At 42.4% G+C, this 22,032-nt stretch overlaps 2 long non-coding RNA genes across 2 annotated transcripts in view; one reads left to right on the top strand and one right to left on the bottom strand.

Annotated features, from left to right (window-relative positions):
* The window catches only part of LOC111861549, a 205,781-nt gene that overhangs the window by 157,667 nt on the left and 26,082 nt on the right, over positions 1–22,032 (bottom strand). The gene's annotated exons all lie outside the window — the stretch shown is intronic.
* LOC111861550 overlaps positions 5,549–22,032 on the top strand; it is a 124,616-nt gene continuing 108,132 nt past the window's right edge. The window contains exon 1 of the long non-coding RNA XR_002842259.2: positions 5,549–5,836. This is a non-coding gene — a long non-coding RNA (uncharacterized LOC111861550). The remainder of the gene's footprint in view (positions 5,837–22,032) is intronic.

The raw sequence follows: 22,032 nt of genomic DNA, 5'->3' as shown, positions 1-22,032 counted from the left end.
ATAATAGGAGCCAACAATAAAGAGACGAATCAGCGTCATAAGATTATCTTCTTTCAGTAATTGTCTCTTTAGTAATGACTTATATTTTGAAAGTGCTCCGATTTTGTGGACTGTGGCCAATAAATAAATTACGCATAGCCATAAGCGCAAGGTCTAGCGTGTGTTGACTTCTGTGAAGCTTTTTCTTACCTCCTGCCAATGGTTAATGTTGTGTTTCGTTTACATACGTTACTTTGTGTTGTTTCTGGTATCCGGAGATAGGGCCTAGCTGTGTCGAATGGGCCCAGCAGAGTAGGCTTTTACCCGAGGAAGGAGAGAGATCACTTACGGGAACCTCGTTTTTAAACAAAAAATACAGGACAATGGATAATGACATAAAATAAAACAATTTTATTTATCGTCGTTACTCGCGAGCATATCGGGTCACACTAGCACGAGTAATGTGGACGCGCCTTAACAGATTTATCAAAGTAGTGTATCACGCGGACAGCAAGCAAAAGTTCTTATTTGCTACCTGCTTCATGTTGGTTTCTTCTTTGCTTACCCTTCATCCCCTGAAGCCGGAGGAGGTATATTCCTCCCAAATATTGGTTGACTTTTCAGCGGATTTTACGGTATTGTATCCCCAAAACTAGAACTCTTATTAATCACTGCTGTGAAAACCTCAGATCCTGAATTTCCTTTAATTTTGCTTTGTTTTTATTTGGCACAAAATGAAGGATAATATCACTCCTCAGACGGGTTCAACAAGCGCAATTCGAAGAATAAGACAGCGTATCGTGTTCTGCGTGCTGCAGCGCAGTGACAAATATCATGAAAGTGTCAGTCCATATATTTTAGGAGATTTGTATTCTCACGCTCAGCGTATTTTCCCGGAACAGAGAGCCCGAAGGAGGCAGGACCTAAGAAGTGTCACTACGTGCCCAAAGACTCAGACGTTATGATCTGTTATTCAGTTGTGATCAACAAATCGTAGTCCCCGTAGACAAATCGAAAAGCAAGGGAGATGTGTGTCAGTGGGGTTTACCCCGTTTGCGGCTGTCATATTATTTCCGTAGTCGAGTTATAGAATGTTGGTTTTAAATTTATGGGCAACACCTTTGATTTGATGTAATATAAACCGTGATCAATGCATAAATTAGTAGCATAGAATTCAACACAAAATGTTAACATCGAAGAACTGATGCAATATGAAATATTTTGTAGCCTGCAAAGCCATTTTATAATTAGGGATTATTTGCGAGAAGCGCACAAAATAGGCACATGGTCCATTAAAACATTTGAAAGGAACTCAACGTTGGTTAGCTAACGTGCTTCAAAATCTGGGTCCAGTACAGTTCCTAATTTATTTGTCTATGGCCTTAGAGTCCCACTCCTTGGAAGGGGATCAGCCCGTCGTAAGGCCGCTACCTACACACAAAACGACTTAAACACAGATTAAAGCACACAGATATCCATACCTTGCATGGGATTCGAAGCCACAATCACAGCGTTCGGGCGAGGAGTTCATGCCTTAGGCTCCGCGGCCACTGTAATCGGTTAGTTCGTAATTTTTGATGACCTGAATATGACAGGATCAGGTATCCCAAACATATTGGTGCATTTTATACAATAAATGGCGTCTTTAGGCTTTGCAGAAACTTTCTCATTATGGTGTTGGCGTATATTTCAATGTATATAAGAATTATTTGTCATGATTTGCAGTTCATTTTGCCAGATTCTAAGTGTGCCTTTATTAGAATCTGATATAACACACATGTTCTGCTCTATCCTTATATTTAATTTATGTATGGTTTCTTTCATTACGTCATTCCCGAGACCATGTAGCATCGATGCATAGGATAATTGACGAGTAACGAATCGAAAGAAGTGCGGAAGGAATTGATGTGGCATTTTGAGGTACTATAAGGGGGGACTGAGGACAACCGCGGAAGAGCTCTGTGCGTATACTCGATTCATACTCTCAGCATTAGCTTCGTAACTGAAACTTAACCAAATCAATTGTTTCGGGAAGTGGAAATCGATTCATGCGCCACCATGACCCAAGTACTTCAATATGTACGATTCGACGTCTGTTCCATTCACCTTCCAACGTCACAGTCTGTTGTCCGCGGATTGCTAACTTCCAATCTTCTCATCGACATTGCAATGGTCTTCTTTCCTACAAGTTTCTCCAACAGAATGTTGCATGAAATCTTTGTTTCCCAATTTATCCATGTTCATCCCCACACAACCTCCCAAATTTCACTGTCCCAGCAACCTCACGTTCACCTCTTTATATTTCATCCCGAATTCGTATTCCTCATGTCTACATATCTGCGTCACAAGAACTGGAATTTACTTCCTTTCGAGCAGGATAATAAAACGAGATTGAAATACAAAATACCATTACAATGAAATAAATGCATTAAATGTTAATTCTCATACCGGACATATTTCCTATTTAGCAGTGCTTAGTCAGGAGCGTTGTAAATTCGAGAGGCAGTGGAAGGAGATAAGAGGGATGAATTAATGTAAAAAAGTAGAAAGGTAAAGCTATTCTTGTAACAGTAACAGGCCATGAAGGCCCATAGGGTTGTGAGACGTCGAGGCTTCCATATTTTTCTAGACAATCGCGTCACAGATGGCACTAAGTTTGTCAGCCTTACGCGCCGGCCGCCCTTTACACCCCAGGAAGATTCCTGGTACTCATTTCTGTTAGAGGCTGAGTCGACCTCAGGAACATAGTGCTGCTGGAAGGATTAAATAAATAGAAAAAAATCCAGTGACCTCATTGGGACTCGAACCCGCTACATACTAGTTCGTAGCATAGTGCCTCAACCAAGTACACTACTTCGACCCCCAATTTTAATGTACTCTCCCGGAATTTATCCTCAGATATGAAGGCAGCAGCGGTGAATGTAATTATATTCGATTTTGTACCAGTATCCTGCCGAATGTTAGCTTCTGAACGTAGGGATGGATTGGAAAATTACAACACGGTATAACTTGTCCAGACGTAACCTCTTGGTCATTATTAATAACTATATGTGACCGGTAAAATTGACCAACAACAAAGAAGATGAGCGAATTATTGATTCCTTGTATCTAAATATAATTGTCGGCAGGGAAGTGTAAAACAGCTTTATCTCCAAAACCGCCAGTCGGAGAGAAAACTCTGTTTATGTGGATTATAAGAATTTCTTCGAATTTAACACACCCACAAGGTGAAGAATGCCGTTTCCTGGGACGTGGCACCGTGTAGATCTTGTGTGAGCCGACGTTTCAGAGGAAAGTATCCCCTTCACCTTCAGGGTTGAAAAATCCGCGAGCGAGGAGCCAGCGTGAGGAGATGTTTACAGACTAAGCTCTTTCTGCAGCGTCCAGTAACCGAACAACAGAATTCTTTAGAAGCTGAAGAGACGGATACCACGTAAACAAATCCTGTACAATGGGGTTACTCTATCAGTTGTTCGTAGTCGGTTGCCTCTGCGTTCAAGCATGACGCCTTGGAGGCACACAGGGGAGCAGAGATAAACTCGTAATCTTAATATCTTCACTGGATCGACGTGATCTTCATACCCTGGAGGCAATGCTTTGGGAGAAAAGTCTCCGTTGCCCCCTGAACAGGAGGTGGAGAGAGCCACAGAACCAGTCTGAATGCTGTTGCGAAGGTTAAATTTAATAATGGGTATTTTTTTGCCACAGAATCAGTCTGAATGCTGTGGCGAAGGTTAAATTTAATAATGGGTTTTTTTTACGAAATTAAATCCAGGATTGCCATGGCAAAAGCTGCATTTAGCAAGAAGAAGAATCTTTTCACCAGCAAATTGGACTTAAATTTGAGGAAGAAACTAGTGAAATGCTACATTTGGAGCATAGCTCTGTATGGGGCTGAAACATGGACACTTAGGCCAGTAGATCAGAAACATCTGGAAAGTTTCGAAATGTGGTGTTGGAGAAGGATGGAGAAGATCAGTTGGACCGATTATGTGAGAAATGAAGAAGTGTTAATTAGAGTCAGTGAGCAGAGGAATATCCTACATGAAATAAGAAAACGGAAGGCTAATTGGATTGGTCATGTTTTACGCAGAAACTGCCTTCTAAAAGAAGTTATCGAAGGAAAGATAGATGGGCGGATAGAAGTGACAAGAAGACGAGGAAGAAGACGTAAGAAGATGCTGGATGACCTTGGGGACAGAAGAGGATACTGTCATTTGAAGGAGAAAGCTCTAGATCGCATTAAGTGGAGGAATTGTTTTGGAAGAGACTGTGGACCTGTCGTCTTGACAGATTACTGATGATGATAATTTTTTTTAATTCGCTTCGTGGGGGGTGGAGTCCAACTGGGTTCACTCGGCACGGCGGCCACTAATTGGCCTATTGTACCCTACCCCGGGTGATTATGATGATGGAGAATTTGGTGGAATGAAGATTGGCAAGGGAAACCGAAGTACTCGGAGAAAACCCGCCCCAGCGCCGCTTTATCCACCACAAATCCCACTTGACCAGACCTGGGATAGAACCAGGGCCGCCGCGGTTGGAAGCCAGCGACCAAGCGCTTGAGCTATGGTGCGGCCTTAATAATGGGTATTGATCCCGGGTCTCCTACGACATAGACGAGTCTCTATATTAACCTATTGCGGTTCAAGTTAGCCAGTCAGTCAAAGCATTACGTGTGTCAAGTACTCAGTATTAATTTAATATTGTCAGTAAATCATCCACAAGTGGGATCACAGGCGATGTCAAACGTTTCATATGTCCGTTTAGAAATTCGAAACTCGCAGCTCAGTCATACGAACTCTTGTATTTTCATCGCTTCGCCACCAAATATTGACGCAATGGAATGTTATCATTTTTATACTGATATATGTGCAACCCAGACCCTACACATATCCACACATGAGCATGCATACATACACGCACAATTGTCTACGATATACCACCATGGCATTCATATAGCTGAGGCGGTTAGTCGGTGGCTTCCGACAGCGGCGGTCCGGGTTCGACCCCGGGTCTGGTCAAGTGGGATTTGTGGTGGACAGAGTACCGCTGGTGTAGGTTTTTTTCGAGTACTACGGTTTCCCCTGCCAATCTTTATTCCACAAATTGCTCCACAGTCACCATCGTCTATTATATGGGACTGGTACAGTAGGCCAGCAGTGGCCGCATTACCAAGTGGACTCAGTCTCACCCACTAAGAATAATGTCAGTAACACTAGCATTCATATTGAGGTCACCCAAAGGCCGCGCCATAGCTCAAGCGGTTAGTCGCTGGCTTCCAATGACGGCGGCCCGGGTTCGATCCCGTGTCTGATCAAGTGGGATTTGTGGTGGACAAAGTGGCGCTGGGGCAGGTTTTCTCCGAGTACTTCGGTTTCCCCTGCTAATCTTCATTCCACCAATTGCTCCATAATCACCCTCACCTATCATCTGGGGCTGGTACAATAGGCCAGAAGTGGCCGCAGTACAAGGGACTTAGTCCCACCCCACTAGTAATAAAAGAAGAACAAGTCAGCCAGCTCCACAGAGCAGCGCTCTCTGTCTGACGCATGTAGTTACTCAGCTACTCAGTGAGTTGCCCGGTCATGTTAGTGTGCTCAGCACGGCCCGATACTTACAGTCGTACTAGGTTCTGTCGGAAATATACTAATTGATGGGTAGGACGTATTAACTTTAAAATGCAAAAATCGCTATTATATTTTATTTTCGGTTTTCACGGTGGTAAATTATTGGTGCAAATTGTGTTCTTGGGTTGTTCCATTGTATTACTGACGACGTTGCCCACGTTTCGGAGGTACATGCTGCCTCCATCTTCAGATATTACGAACCTCCAAAGACGACCACAAGCACATATGTAAGTATCGAAAAATAGACTAACCATAGGTACTGATACATGTTTAGAGCATAATTGCATTTGAAATAAAATTTAATTTCCATACATTTTACGCAGAAACCTCATTACGAGGCTAAAACTTGGTATTGAGGTTTCGTTGTTTTCCAATTCCAAATTAACATTTCTCGTTAGGGAAGCATGTACGCAGTTTCCCTAGCATCGAGATGCAAATAAATCCATTCGTCTGCGTCGTGTCGTACTCGTGAGGCGCAGCAGACGAACTGTTTCGCGTCCTTTCCGTTGAAGTATTTAGCAGTTTCATTTGACGAAATTTAAATCACTCTAGGGAAATGACGCATCAGACATTTGTAACTCTACAAACTTAGTTTTAGAAGGTCGTTCAGAAAACGTACAACAGTGAAAGCATTCTACCACCATTACAGGGTATAACTAGTACATGATTTATGTCTGCTGAATGCCTTCGGCAGTGTTCTCCTGCAGAATGGAAATGATTAGGACCAAGCAGTGGAGGAGAAAAAAATTAGAACTGAGACAGAATGACAACACACTAACACAGCTGGCTGCCTCTGAATAAATATGTCAACGTAAGTTGTAGTACACTGGAGGGCCATAGGAAGTGAATTGCCTAGAACGTTTTCTGCTGCTTATTGGATGTTCGAAGACATGCATATCTGTCCTGTATGATTTAATTCTGGAACTTGTGGAATTTCATAACTTTGCGCCATCTGCTAACGAATTTATTTAACAAAACATAAAATAATCAAAATGCAGACCTGAAAGGTTTTCCTGGTCCACTTGTAAATATGGTCTTAAGTTTAGTGAAGAGGGCCCAATAATAAAGCAACCTAATTTATATAATTATACAGCGAGCGCACACATGCGCAGCTCTCGATAAGCAAATTGCGATCTCATGAACGTCCGTCCTCCTTGAGAATGTGACCCTGTCACTGAACTACCAGATTCTAGGGAACCTAAGCTTTCAGTACCATGTTCTCGAGAGCTCGGGGCGGGTACCTACTCCTAGAAGGATGAACCCAGTTCAAACACTTTCATCCAACTTAAATCATCCTCCCACCTCTATCCACATCGTTATAGGGGCATCCTTCCTTGATGTTTTCCTGCCAAAATGGGTATGCGTTTTTTCTTCAATGCATGCTACATGTCCGGTCCCTCTTATCTTCTATTTCAATATTGTAACGACTGTTGGGAGGAATACGTTGCCATGTAGTTCTGGGCAGCCTCCTCTTACATAATTCCTTTGGGGTCCAAATATTCTCTTCGGCACTCTTTCTCAGATTCTCACGCCCTCCCTTCTTCCTCTAGCACCGGACACCAATTTTCACACTCGTACAGAATCATAAGCCAAATTGTAGTTATGTATATTTTTATTCTTTACCTCTATAGATAGCAGGTTACAAGATAAGGTATTCTAAATGTACCCAAATTTTATATGCTCTTTAAATTTTTCACGAATAGAATTTCGATTTCTTAACATCATTAGCAGATATTTGAAACCTCCAGACGTTCGGGAATTTATTAGCCATTGTGGTGCTGTGAAATTTGTATATATGCTGGCAATGATGCAACAATATATCATTAGTTCTCTCTATGTTGGCTTCTAGACCGTCCTCCTTACTAGCAGTTTGTGATTATTCGAGCGTCTATATTTCTCTTTGCGGTATACACGTTACCCCAATAAGAGGGGAGCTGGTAATTCTTTAGCTTTCTAAAGCAAGCAAAAATTTACGGGACTGTAATATGTATTTATCATACATATTCCCCTCTGAGCTCCACACACTTATGGCTTCGCTGTTCTAACTTCTTTAACCCACCAAGAAGAAAAATTATTTTTTTTTGTGTGCTGCAAACCACCTGTCCGCAACTGACGTGGCCTCTTCAGCCCTCGGAGACTTTCTTCCCTTGAGGTGTTTCTTGAGGTTAGAGACGAGGTAGTCCGAAGGGGCCAAATCAGGTGAGTAGGCCGAGTGTTTCTGACTTCAAGGTAAAAATCAGCCAATTTCTGATGCGTAATGGTCACCTTGTGAGGAGCAGCATTGTCTTGAAGAAACAAGATTCCTTTCGAAAGCTTGCCTCGACGTTTGGAGACCAGATTCTGTGCTATCTTTTCTTGCGGATATCCTTCGATCGTCCAGGATTTTGGAATGAATGACATCCACGTTTTCTGCAATTGTCACTTTAGTTGGTCTCCCCGAATGTTCTTCGTCTTCAGCGCTCAAATGTTCTGTTCTAAACCTACCAACCCAGTTCTTGACTGTGGAGTAGGGAGGGCTCGTGTCACCAAATGTAACCGACATATCAACTAAATTTTAGGGGGAAAATTCCCTTTTAGGAAAGATACGTATTTCATCACCATTCGCCACTCTGTTGCAGTGACATATCCATTGTTATGTTACATTTTCACTTCAGATCGGCAACACACATCAAATAACCGGGCTACAGTTACGAAATTTAGGTTAAATACACAAAAGAATAAAATTTGTTGTGATTAAGGTATTGTTAGTATAACAGTAGGTGAAATAAGGAAAGCCAAGGACTTATGACGTAAGCATCAGTAGCAGCATAGACCAGAAACCCACGTGTCCCATTCAGTTTCACTCCCACCTGATTTTCTTTGACCTTCCTAATAGCATATTATAGGGCAAAGTTAAAAAGCAATAGCGTGAAAGCATCTCCATATTTCAGATAATTCTGAACATAAAATGTGTTTTACAAATATTCTCCTGTGCGAACATTATTATAGGTTTCATGTAAATATAGCGTAATTATCCTGACTAATTTACGTTTATATTTACGCATTTGTATGTGAATGTATATTTAAAAAGATTTATATTTATATTAATAAAAGATAAACAACTTCAATTATATCCATCAACTAATAATATAGGCATAATACGTCTGCAATTATTTTATGTGTATGTAGGTATTTTTTCGCCCTTGGCACTAGAGCCCCAGTGGGCCCCAGTGAACTTCTCCGTTCACTTCGGTTTTTTCTAGATCTTACACATTCGGTAAGAATCCTTGGGCGGGTGATCAGCTCGTCGCAAGGCCTCTACCTGTACACAAACACAGAAAGATGCACAAACGAACTAAACATCCATGCCCTGAGTGGGATTCGAACCCACGATCCCGGTTTCCAAGCACGCGAAGATAGTACATGCCTTAGACCGCTCAGCTACCGTGACCGGCGTATGTAGGTATTACTGATTGCTATTCCGTGACCGAATACTACATTGCTGGAATTTGCCATCACACAACAAGCATTGGAGAGCTAACTTTGTGGACCATAAAACAGGAAATGAGTGACTTACGAATTAAGGAACTTCATATAATGAAAATCTCAAATGCATATGTGAATATCTGGAAAATATCGAATCCTAAATTATGATGATGATGGCTGTTAAATCGAAAATTATACATACATCGCTTGTGCTGATAAATGTAACAGTACGTGTCAGTATGCACATGGGAAACTTCTCTTTCTGAACACTGGATGGCAATACTACTCGCAAGGTATATGTGACGAAATGAGAGATTTCGATTAAGAGTTGATATTACATAACAAAAATGTAGAAAAAGGACAAATAAACCAACAGAAATGGAGGACGGCTTAAGAGGTGTAAATTAATGTAATGAAGGAAGTAAGATATCTAAGCACCTCATAGAGTAAACTACAGGATGTACGAAGTGGTATCGGAAAGTTCCTGGACTGTTATGTTTGTAACTGCTTCGATGAAAGAAAATGAGAGGTGAGGCCAAGGTCACACCCTTCCGAAAGCCTATTGCATCAGTTTGTCACGTGACACCGCTCTGTGAACATGCATTATTTTTACACGAGTACATTTTCGACTTGGTATTTCGTTTTGCCTGCGATGGATAGCAAAATCGAGCAACGTGTCTGTATTAAGTTTTGCGTGAAGCACGGTAATTCCGTTACCGAAACCCTTGAAACGCCTCGTGAGGCTTTTGTAGAATATTCTTTAAGCCGAATAACGGATTTATGAATGGCATTCACGTTTCATGACCGGTCGAGTATCAGTTGAAGATGACGCACGTTCAGGGTGACCGAAAACCAGCAAAACGACTGAAAATTTTGAGAAGATGCGAGAACTCCTTCACGATGACCGTCGCCGAACGATCCATGAGCTCGCAGACACCGTTGGGATCAGTTATGTAGATTGTTAGGAGGTCTTAACAGAAAAATTGAACATGTGCCGCAGTGGTCCTTAATCATGACAATGCGCCAGCCCACATATCCCTGAAAACCATGGAACTGTTGCTAAGAACAACATGGTTATCATTCCCCATCCTTCCTACTCGCTGGACTAAGCCCCCGGTGACGTTTTATTTTCCAAACTGAAAATGAAACTGAAGAGACGAAGTTTTGAAACAGTGTGTGACATCCTAAGGGGACCGCAAGCGGTACTCGACAGCATTAAGGAAAATTACTTCCGCGGTGCTTTTGAAGCGTGGAAAGAATAAATAATGAAATCGCTGTATACGTTCCCACGGAGACTGTTTTGATGGAGATGACAGCCAAAATGGAGTAAGGCTTTTTTGACATAGTCTGGAAAGTTTCCGATAAACCTCGTAGTCTCCATTCTTTTGAATTACCGACTGCGTGCTCCATTTCGTATCTGCCAGCTGTAATTAACATTTCAGCTTACTAACCGCTGTCAAAATTCCACGAAGAACTTCGATCACCGAACGAAATATATTTGTAACAATATCCATTCAAGAAAGTATGGGAAATTCTGAGGTGTTTCATCTTGTTGCCCTTAACGCCGTGTAGTCAAGTAGAAGCGCAAGCTGATTTCGGAGTACTGTACTGCGTCCATCGTCATGGTCAATGATTATGCCAAGCAAAAGCCAGCACGAAGTAGATAGAGTGTAGATAAGCGTTTGTCTGATGCGTCTATTGCGAATTGTCTGAAACCAGATGCTTTATAGCTCAGCTTCAGATTGCGCAGTTAAGAAGGCCTAAGAAAATCACGTAAGAATGAAACTGGAACGCCGTTGTGCTTGTCACATGCTTTATGCTGGAAGCACGGTCGTCGAATCTTGGTGGACGTCCACTGAAATACACAGTGTCATATCTCGGAATGTAGTACTCTTGATAGGCTCGGCGGTGAGAACGTCAAACCCAACATCAAAACTATTCGTTACAGACTGATACTGGAACTGTACATTATCAGTCTTTGGCTTACGGGAAATTTGCAGGCCGCACGCAGATTGACTAATGCAAAGTACTGAACTCCTGGTTCAGTATGCGGCCTGTCCGGATATGTATTACGAGGGTTATTTATCGATGTCTCATAAAATTGGAAAATTTTATTATTGGTCATTAAATTTGCCACCACAGTTCTTACTCTTCTGTAACAGTGCTTTGATGTGAGTGCAGCTTTCCCTTACACGCCAGTGACTAATGCAGATTGTAGAATTAGAGAAATGAGATGGAATTAACTCTCCATTACACAGAGCGAGAGTCCACGTCTCTTCAGTTATCTGCGTAATTAATAAATACCTCTCTTGTTCCCTAAAATCTGACACGGATGCATGACGATATCCACTGATAGATCTTCGGGGTAATTTATCTCAAACAACTGAAAGCGCCCATTCGTTGTCCGATTATGTAAATAAGCTGCATTGTCGTAATGAAAATGAATGTAATTATAACAGTCTTTCAAACAGGCATATGCACTATTATAAAGTGTATGGAACTTTCAACAGGGAATTACTACGGTGTACGCCAAATCTCGTAGAAAATAAGCCGAAATTCGGCAGATTAAATGTTTTGGAAACATGGAATAACGATATCAGTGAAATGCTCTCGAAAAGCCTTCTGATAAAATTAAACTTTTAAAAAATATTGTAACGTGTTTGGGTAGGTCACCAACTTCAATTATACACGCCTTATTTGATATAGCGAATTTATTGCACATCCGCTCTTACAATCACACAATTTACAATCACAATTACTGCCATCTACAGTATCACAAATTATCACATCAAATCTTCCAACCACGAGTTCCGGTCTTTTCTCTTATAAACCCTCAGCCAGACAACGGGAAAACGCCTCGCTTTCTTGTTGCCTAGACGCCGTGTTCACAGATGTTGCTGGGCTACGCTGTCTAGAGTTGTTTACTGCTGCATAGCAACCGCGGCATCCGCCGCTACGTCACCGCGGGGGATGGGGCGGAGTGTTGACTGGCCTGTTACCCTAGTAGCGACAGCGACCGATGTTGTTACGTCACGGCTGGCGGGGGAGGGGATATCTTCCGTAGCGCAATACGTCACACTCTGCTCCTTCCTTAAGGCTGTTCGTCCCGAATAGCCTAACGGTGCATCCCCGCTCCTTTTATTTGCAGGCTGTTCTTGCAACGTCTTCTTCATTCTTGTCCGGCTACTCCTCTTGCAGCTACCATCCTCCGGCCGTTACCTCTGCTCCCCTCGTAAGACCAGCTTGTCTCGAGCTGTTTCCTGTTAACTTGCCAGAAAATCCAGTTTTATCACATTCACTCCTTCACTTTCTCCCATCGCACGTTCACTCTTGCTCGGGAGGCCGCTGCTTCTAATTTACCGGCTCCTCTTCTGTGCTCCCGTTCTTTTTCGTTTTGGAGGGGGTCGAACCTTCCACAAGATCCAGTCCTTGATCACGTTTTTCTTCGGAAGTTCCTTATGTTGACGTAACAGCACTTGAAGTGTTATTTGCACTTGCTGACGTCGTCATTCCTCCTGGTCTTCCTGCCACTTGCTCGTACGAGACCGTGGAGCAACAGTGCACACTGCTGGTTTCTCTACGCTGCTACGGGCACCCCGCAATGGTTGAGCCTCGTCATAAAGCTACTTGCAGAGACGGTGTAGACAACTGTCGACGGCCAATTCATTCTCCGGCATCCGAAGGTTCCCTGGGTAGTTTCCTTCTTGAAGGCATTTCTCCTACGTCGTGCCACTGTTGCGCGACGGGATACCTTCCTCCAGGTGGCAGCCAACTTCATCCGGGATACATAATCTCCTCAGGTCCTCCTACGCCATGCCACTCTTGCATGGCGGGACACCTTCCTGCTGGTTTTCTTCTGCCGTGCCACTTCCACACGGCGGCTTGTCCCTCTGCGGGCTACGGCCAAATTCTTCTGGGGTCCACAATTTTCTCGTGTCGAATTATTCATTTTTCGCTTGTTGCGGTCCCTACGCCTTTTCTTCTTCGGTTCCCCGACCGGCATTATTTCGGCATCTTCTACGGGTACTTCTCTTTGTTCTGCCGGCTCAGGTTTCATGCCACTGAGGCCGGCTCTTCTTCTGGACGTGCCTCCATTTCTCGGCAGGCCATCGTCACTCCGACCGGTATTGCAATGGGGACCTCTTCTTGTTGTGCCGCCGCAGGTTTCGTGTCTACTGAGGCCGGCTTTTCATCTTCTAGATGTGCCTCCATTTCTTGGCAGGCAATTGTCTCCATGCCTCTTTCTGGTTTGGTTTCGGCAGCCATCTCCTTGTGGCTGGTGGCGATATTTCTCGCATGGCTTTCGTCCTTGCTTCGATCGCTTCCGTTTCTGCGGCAATCATTTTTCACCAGACCCTTATCTCTTTCAACAGGAGTTCCATCATCTGCTGTGAGTCCATCTTTGTTTTTCTTTGTTTGTCTCTTCAGCTGGCAATAGAAGGTCACACTAACTATTATTTAGTTCACAAATACTCTTAAATGGACGGAATGTTTTTCTCTAAGTTAGAAGTTGACTGTGGCAGTCCGTGGTTGAATGCTTTGGCCTTCGGATACAAAATGAACACAGAAAGCTAACATATTTCGATAGTGACTATTATTCCCACGTCACTCTCATTTTCCTGTGGCGCTACAGCCCCAATTTGGGCCTAGGCCTACCTCAATGAAACTGTCCGTTTCACTTCGGTTTACTAGATCTTACACATTCGGTAGGACTCCTTGGGAGAATTATCAGCTCGTCGCAAGGCCTCTACTTGTAGACAAACACAGAAAAACGCACACAAACATCCATGCCCTGAGTGGGATTCTAACCCACGATCCCGGCTTCCGAGTGAGCGAAGACAGTGCATGCCTTAGACCGCTCGGCTACCGTGACCGGCACGTTACTCTCATACGTTCCATTTTTTTTTTTCCCATTATGATCTTTCCATGCATTAATACTCTGCCGCATATTATTCTGAACGACGTGAGATGCAACAAGCAAATCTTTCCCAGTAATACCGTATATAATGCAAATGCTTTTTTCTTTGTACATTGTAGTAACCTTAATCTTTCAATTCGATACCGAGCCCTCGAAGTAAATGGTTCCGATCCGTAGCTGCAGTACATTGCTGTATTAAATCAGCAGTGGAGGTCTGTTCTTGTTAAAGGTCGAGACTGCCAAACAGCCTAGTGTCTTGTCCCGTTACAGCGTTCTATTGCGGACATTTTCTGGAAATGCCAGCTAATCTAGGTTCCAGTGCGCATACGAGCAGATTTCCTCATTAACCAATGACCGCTATCTTGAAGTCTGCACAGTGATTGCTTCATGCATTAAATGTTGCCAAATAACGAAACAGCGATAGACATGGATTATATTTTGCGCTAGAAAAATTCGGTTATGATCGAATAGCAAAGAATTGGAACCACAGGAATGAATGGTAGCGAACAAAATGATAAATCAGATCTGTGTACTTAGATCTGCTGCTGTAAATAATGTTGGAAGTAAACAATCGCATAATTTAAATTGAAATTTTAATGTGCACCTTAATTCGAAACGTAATATAAACCAAACGAAACATGTATGACTAAATTGAAATTCAATTTCCTTATCTAAATAGTGTTCAACAGGTGGGACGCGAAAATAATGACGCTTATTGATGAGAGATATAACTTAATAGTAAAATATACGTGGTTATAAGAATATTTTTCTTGGAGGACAACATCATTTGTATTTACTTTCGGAGGAACTAGCAGATCCCAGTCTGATCTGAATGCGTCATATAGAGCCTCTCTGTAATAACTGACTTAATGTTTGTAACTATTTGATTAGAGTATCAGGTTTGAGGCGCCGGTCACGGTAGCCGAGCGGTCTAAGGCATGCACTGTCTTCGCTCGCTCGGAAGCCGAGATCGTGGGTTCGAATCCCACTCAGGGCATGGATGTTTGTGTGCGTTTTTCTGAGTTTGTCTACAGGTAGAGGCCTTGCGACGAGCTGATCACCCGCCCAAGGAGTCCTACCGTATGTGTAAGATCTAGAAAAACCGAAGTGAACGGAGAAGTTCATGGAGGTAGGCCTAGGCCCACTGGGGCTGTAGTGCCAAGGAAAAAAAATCAGTTTTGCGGTTGTAACAGTCGTGAATATGAAGACTGAAGATCTGCGATATTTACTGGAGGAAACTGCTGTTTTCCAGTTCAGAGCAACTGTAGCTGGAGGCATCTATATATTACACTGCACGGCGTCACATCCCGGAAGATAGCAATCTCAATATAGGTCGCGCCATAGCTCAAGCGGTTAGTCGCTGGTTTCCAATCTTAACGGCCCGGTTTCGATCCCGGATCTGGTCAAGTGGGATTTGTGGTGGACAAAGTGGTGCTGGGGCAGGTTTTCTCACAGCAGTTCGGTTTCCCCTGCCGATCTTCATTCCACCAATTTCTCCACAATCACCCTCACCTATCATCTGGGGCTGGTATAATAAGCCAGAAGTGGCCGCAGTACAAGGAACTTAGTCCCACCCCACTAGCAGTAAAAAAAATCTCAATATATATAAACTCCGTGGCTCGAGTCCGCAAGCGAACTATACCAACCGAGCGACCGCCGCTTGTCGGCGAAATTAGTGACAACATTTGCGGAAAAAGGGTGTCACGTGGTCAGTGCAGCGGATCCCCACGACCGTCAATCTGGGTTTCCTTGAAATAGTTCATCAACTATCCTCACGAGGCTGAGCGAAATCAGTTCCAGACTCACTACTTCTCAGAAAATCTGGTAGAGCCGGGAATCTAACCCGGACTTCTGGATCTGTAGCCAGGAACTCTGACAGCTGGACCACAGAGGCGGCCCAATATATGTAACGTCTATTAAATTAATCTTCTAATAGCATCTGCAATGAACTACGTAGACCTGCCTAATGCTTGACTATATTAGGACATTTTGAAGACAGATTTTTTTTTTAATTCGCTTAGTGGGGGTTGGAGTCCAACTGGGTTCACTCGGCACGGCGGCCACTGATTGTCCTATTGTAGCCTGCCCCGGGTGATCATAATAATGGAGAATTTTGTGGAATGAAGATTGGCAGGGAAAATCGAAGTATTCGGAGAAAACCTGCCCCAGCGTCACTTTGTCCACCACAAATCCCACTTGGCCAGATCCGGGATGGAACCCGGGCCGCCGCGATGGGAAGCCAGCGACTAACCGCTTCAGCTATGGCGCGGCCTGGAAGACAGAAAAGTAACACTGAATTCCTTTACTTTATACTGCATAACCGCTCCAAACGCGAAACACATGGCATGCAATTTGTTCCAGCATTTACCCTTCTGACGGTGCATGGAAATATTTTTAGTTTGCGTTTGTGGGCACCTATCGCCGAAGCAGTAGTGGACATTATACATCATAAACTGTGTACATTATACGTTTGGTTCCCTAGAGACAGACATGAGCACAGAACGTGATGAAGGAAACAGTGGAATTAATGTCAGCGTTAGAGATGTTTGTAATCAATATTCTCAGCGAAAGCTCTCTTAGTAATATACATCTAAGTGGTTAGAGTCAAAACTAGAAAGATACATTTAAGAATAACTAATCTATCATAAACTATTATTAATTCAAATACACTAAGTTATACAGTATAATTAAGTTATATTTAAGCCGTGTTATTGTTTTCTTCCAATATTGATTTAGGAATTTTATTCTTGATGTACGATGTATTTTGAGAGCCCCACTTTGGATGGAGATATAATGTGAGGAGGGTGTTGTGGGTTCTGGATTGGATGTTTGGATTTATTCACACAACTTGGTACTGCAGGAAATTGCAGCGCTATTGCTGGTGTGCACACTATACAGTTCACCGTTACACACACACACACACACACACACACACACACACACACTAGGGTTCTGAGCCTTCATTAGTTTTATCCAAACAAAGGATTTGTGCCAGTCTCACTGTAACTTAAACCACACACGAAGTTTTCTTTTCACGGCCTAATTCCTTTCTTGCAATGATTTTGCAACTGCCAATTCCTGTTGCAAGCTCATATTCTGGCAAGCTGACCAGAAACTCCACTGTACTCTCTTCTGCTCTATGCTGCTGAACACTACTTTATGAACACTTTCCATGGACCACGCAGAAAACACAGCCTCTATTGTTAAGGAGGCATGTTTACTGATCCTTTGCATAACAGTAGATGTTCTATTGTCGCGCGTTTGCTTCAGTGAGATGTGTTTACCGTGTTGTTGCGTAGTAATGGGTATCAGCCAACGTAACTTAGTATTATAGTTTACTTTCCGAACTTCTAATAAAGAATCATACTTCAAATTCTTCAGCTCCCCGAACACTTGGCGGAGGTCAAAATTTGAATGTAGAGTTTAAATTAACACAAAATTACTTCTGTTTTATTTGAAATAATTAGTTTCCTTAGGATTAACTGACTTAATGAGAGTTGTATTAATTTAGACAAGGGAGTTAGTCATATTCCTCCAGTTAGGCGAGGCTTAGACCAAGCCTCTCATTTAGCCGAAATGAGCCGAAAAGTAGGAGGCTTTGGTACATGGTCGATTTACTCTGGAAATATTAAACTTCGACGTTAACAGAAGGCACAGCTCTTGGAGGGACGATTCCAGGACCCACCCTATCTCAGATTTTGATCACCCGAGGCGTTAGCTAGGAGTTGAGGTCTTCTCCTTGTATACGTGGTTGGAGAATACATATTTTTTGTGACCTGGCTGTTTTGGGCTAGTCAGCTAGAAAATGAAAGGTGACGCCGTCCGCTAAAAATTGGAGCTGAGGGCAGACACTTCTCCCGCAGGTCACTGGCTGCAGACACTTCAAATTTTAATGGCGGAGTTCGAACATGCCAAGGCATATTTCCGGTAATAAATTCTTATTCTCCTACTCATTAACTAATTAGTGCTTCAGGACGCTTCTCTCAAGGGAATATACAGAAGCCATGGTTTGTCAAATATAAGTAACTGATATATACAAACGGTCCAAAATTCGAGAAATATAAAAAATCGAGTTTTTCTTGCTCATGTCACAAAGACTAAACTTGTGTACTTTGCAGTAAGTTAACAGTGTTAATGAGTAAATCTTCCGATAAAAAACGGTACAACGTTTTCTCTTTGTATGAGTCGAGAAGCGTGAAGAAGCAACTCGTGGTCACCTTACGTTAGAACCTGTTTAATACACCCGAGAAAAAGTTCAGTCTGCGTCACCGGAGCTAAGTTGTATCAAGGTTCAAGCAGAGCTAATCCAAAACTTTGCAGGGTTCCCCTTTCCTGTAATCCTATTGGAATAAACCATCTAAATTACCCTCTCAACCTACCTCAGCAGTTGCAATAGTTAGACCGAAATAGTTTTACAAGTCCAGCCAATCACAAACCAAACACCAGCTCGATGAGTTCTTAATGGGCTGTAAACTTAAGTGACGCCTACAGCCAGCTCTGAGGACCTTTATGTACCTAACTGCCGAGATGAAGGAACAAGAAGTCCATTATTTATAGCTAACCAGACGAGACTGAGGCACAAGTGACGAGCTCAACACAACATGATTTCCGTTTCATTATTACATAATGAGGCAACACTGCCTCTTCGTTTTGCTGAAATTGAGCTCTTGAACTCAACTTTATGGAACACGATATTCATCGAAACGTAGCCCGTTAACATTCTACTATTTTCCAGATGCAGCATCCAACTGCACACTTGGGAAGTTGTGCCCGGATTCACAGTTGATTAACAATACTATTGGCGTTTTCAAATGAAGGGCTATGGGATGGGTAGTAACCACTGAAGCCACGAAATACACAGGAAGGTGTACNTTAAAACCAAGAATACACGGCGCCAGATCCCAGAAGACTACTTTCTTCAAACTGAAATTAAGATTAAAATGCATATTACAGAAAGAGATTATGAATGTAGTTGGAAAGGAACTGCGTTAGGAAACAGGCCAATCGCGACTTCTTGTGAACGCAGAAGTAAATCTGAAATATTTGGGTCCCCTAATATGCGGAGAACATCTCGAGCAGCTGAGATATTCTTTTCTCATGGAGATGCTGCTCCTTGAACCTTAAGTTCTCCGTCTTGTCAGAGGAACATGGAGCCTTCATTTTTCACCTTAAAATTTTCTACGAAATATCGGTATCTCCCCTCAAAATTACATCTCGTCACATCCAAGAGGTCCACAATATTGACAGTCACCTCAGCAGTGTTCCATCCACACAGTGCTAAAGTAGATCAGTGAAAGGCGATCGATATGTTGTGAAAGGTAGGCGTTCACTGAGATACTACCTGCAAGGACATGTGTAAAATTATTTCCCAAACTTCAAATTAGAAGATGTATCTTGGAAAAGTGATAGGAACGTGTTTCAGCGGCACACTTTGCGAGTCAAATTTTGCGAATACAGAAACAATTCTGTTTTTTTCACCTGATTGACTACTACGAGAACTTAAATTCGTAATGCAGTGCGAGAAACGGCTGTTTTCTTGGGCTCTATATTTAAGTATATGAACAAATTATTCGTCTGTTTCCTTCACACTTCTCGTATCAAACGAATGAGAGTTTGTAAATTTCAATGAAGTTCATATATTGTATCAAGTACCAATCTGTACGATAGGCCATTTTGAACGTTATAAATTACGTCAGAGGATGTGAAAACTAGCAAAATTTACGGAAAATAATAATTTAGTATAAGCAGGGGACAGTTTTGGAATGAATACAGATATTCAAAATAGGGTGCACGAGTGCAGACGATGCTCCTTTTGAATGGACATTGACCATAACATAGTAAGGAATAGAATGATCAACGCATCCGGGACAACAATAATTCGCATTAGAGAAAATGCATCTCAAAATGGTAACAGAAATGGAAATCATTTGTGAGATGGCAGACCAAACGGATTTTTTATTCACGTAGAATTAGGATGTTTGAGGACCTTGGGTTTAAATACAGTGAAAAACAGGACAACCTCTTAGATGTAACACACGTACAGCTACTGTGTCATTATTCTGTCATCTCTTAAAGTAGTGTTAATAATGTCTTTAAGTGTTCTACATATCTTGGGTGTGCTGGGCGTGGCGTGGACCAGGTTTACTGGATTCAGAGACTATCAACTAAATTCGCAGGAATTAGCCGCAGGCCTGTTTAAAATTCTGCACGCTTTATATGCGGAAGCTTTATTTGCAAGTGATGTTTTTGTTTGTGTGAAGGGCTGGGGCATAACTACACACGCCGCCTGGCATAAACCTTTACGTTTAACTGCCTCTAGTTAATAAATCGGCCATTATTTTCCATACGTGCGTCAAGGGGAATTTGTTCAGGGTGGCGAAGAGAGGCATGGGTCTCTATTGAACTGTGTTGGGCTATTCAAACTTCTGAACCCCTCCATCCACACACCCGCATTGCTGGACTGCGAGAATCTGAACGCCGATTCCCTTGTGTTGCTGATATCCGAGCTACATTATTTTTGATCCGATTTTTGTGTACAATTTTAGCGCCGTACGTTCAAAGCAACTTCCATTAATGTTAAATAGAATCAAATATCTCTTTCCGTGAAGTTCGTTCCAGCTTTCATATTTCTGATTTATGTCACTACAAAGTTTTAAAATATCCTGTTCACACCTGTCTAACTGTATCAGAACAGTGTCACTTGGGCTCCTTGGTACATCCAACCCCGCTGTGTTAGCTCCATGTGTTACAAGGTTCTGAAAGTTGTTGACAGGAGTCAGACATCGTTTAGGAAGAATGCTATGTGCATGGATGGTTAGGTCGGTAAATTCGTAAGCAACGGTTTCATCTCCGACGACTCATGTCCTTCCTAATACCTGGACGCAAACCCAGAACCATACGTAACTATCGACATACTGGCCAGCGAAATAGAACATTCATACAGCAGTATTACAGTATACTGACTTACACGACGTTGCCCAAGCTGGCTTCTCTCTCACCGTCAGGAGAATGGACGTGTGTTGACAGATTTCATTGACCATAATAGTGGTCACTCTTTGAATAAAATCCGGGGCCTTCTGAATGCTGGGCCAGATCGTTAACCACTCTGTCAGATCCTAGTCTAATATTTCAAATGTTCGGTCTGATTTCGAAATAAAAATGCATCAGTATTATGATCACCAATCACCAGAAGACGGAATAATTAACTCAGATAAGGGAATGCCCGCCGGTCATGGTAGNGTAATACTAGTACTGAATTCACTATTGCCATATGGCTTTGGAGAATCAAAACGGAATATCCCATAAAATGATAAAGGCAATAAGTCTGGGCATACAGGCATTCACATAACATGTGCGGGGTTTTCGCTCTATGATCTCTTTGAAATTACGCAGTTACCGTTTACCGCAACGATGAACTGTCGAGAGCTGCAGGGAAGGAAATTAGGTAGAATGTGACAGATGAGCGACCAGTTTTTCCTTCTAATAAATGTTTTCGTCTGGAGTCAGCATTCTTAAATGGGGTTCCAGTATCAACACGCTGTGCAGTAGATTTCAAAGGGTCATTTTGAGTAAATTCTGTGAAGTATAGCGTACATCCTTCTAAACCCGCTTCAAAAACAAACTAATCTGATAGTTTCGGCAGTCCTTACTGGTAGATGTGACCTGAAGCTACAGCGGGAATTGTATATTTGCAGAAGGACTGTATAAGATGAAAATCTACATTTATTTTTAATTGTCTCTCAAGGCTGTTAAAATTTCTTCACTGATATTATGCATCATTTCTCCCAGAACAAAAAATTGCTTTATTAATGGAATGTGTAGAGTCGAGTTCCTGACTTTCCTTAACTAATGGTCCAGTGGCCGCAAAGTTGCTTCTTAATAGCAACGACGTTACGGACTGAATATGCAGGAACTACTTTATCATAACAGAAAGCATCTTAATATTACTAATTCTCATGTTTCGTGAATATTGGTACAGGCGTTCAAGCAATATTAAGTTTTTATCTGAGAGGTTGTAATATTAGTATTACTGATGGGACA

Source organism: Cryptotermes secundus, unplaced genomic scaffold (genome assembly GCF_002891405.2).
Source record: "Cryptotermes secundus unplaced genomic scaffold, Csec_1.0 scaffold48, whole genome shotgun sequence".
NCBI classification, from domain to species: domain Eukaryota; kingdom Metazoa; phylum Arthropoda; class Insecta; order Blattodea; family Kalotermitidae; genus Cryptotermes; species Cryptotermes secundus.
This window is presented reverse-complemented; position numbering and strand designations above follow the sequence as displayed.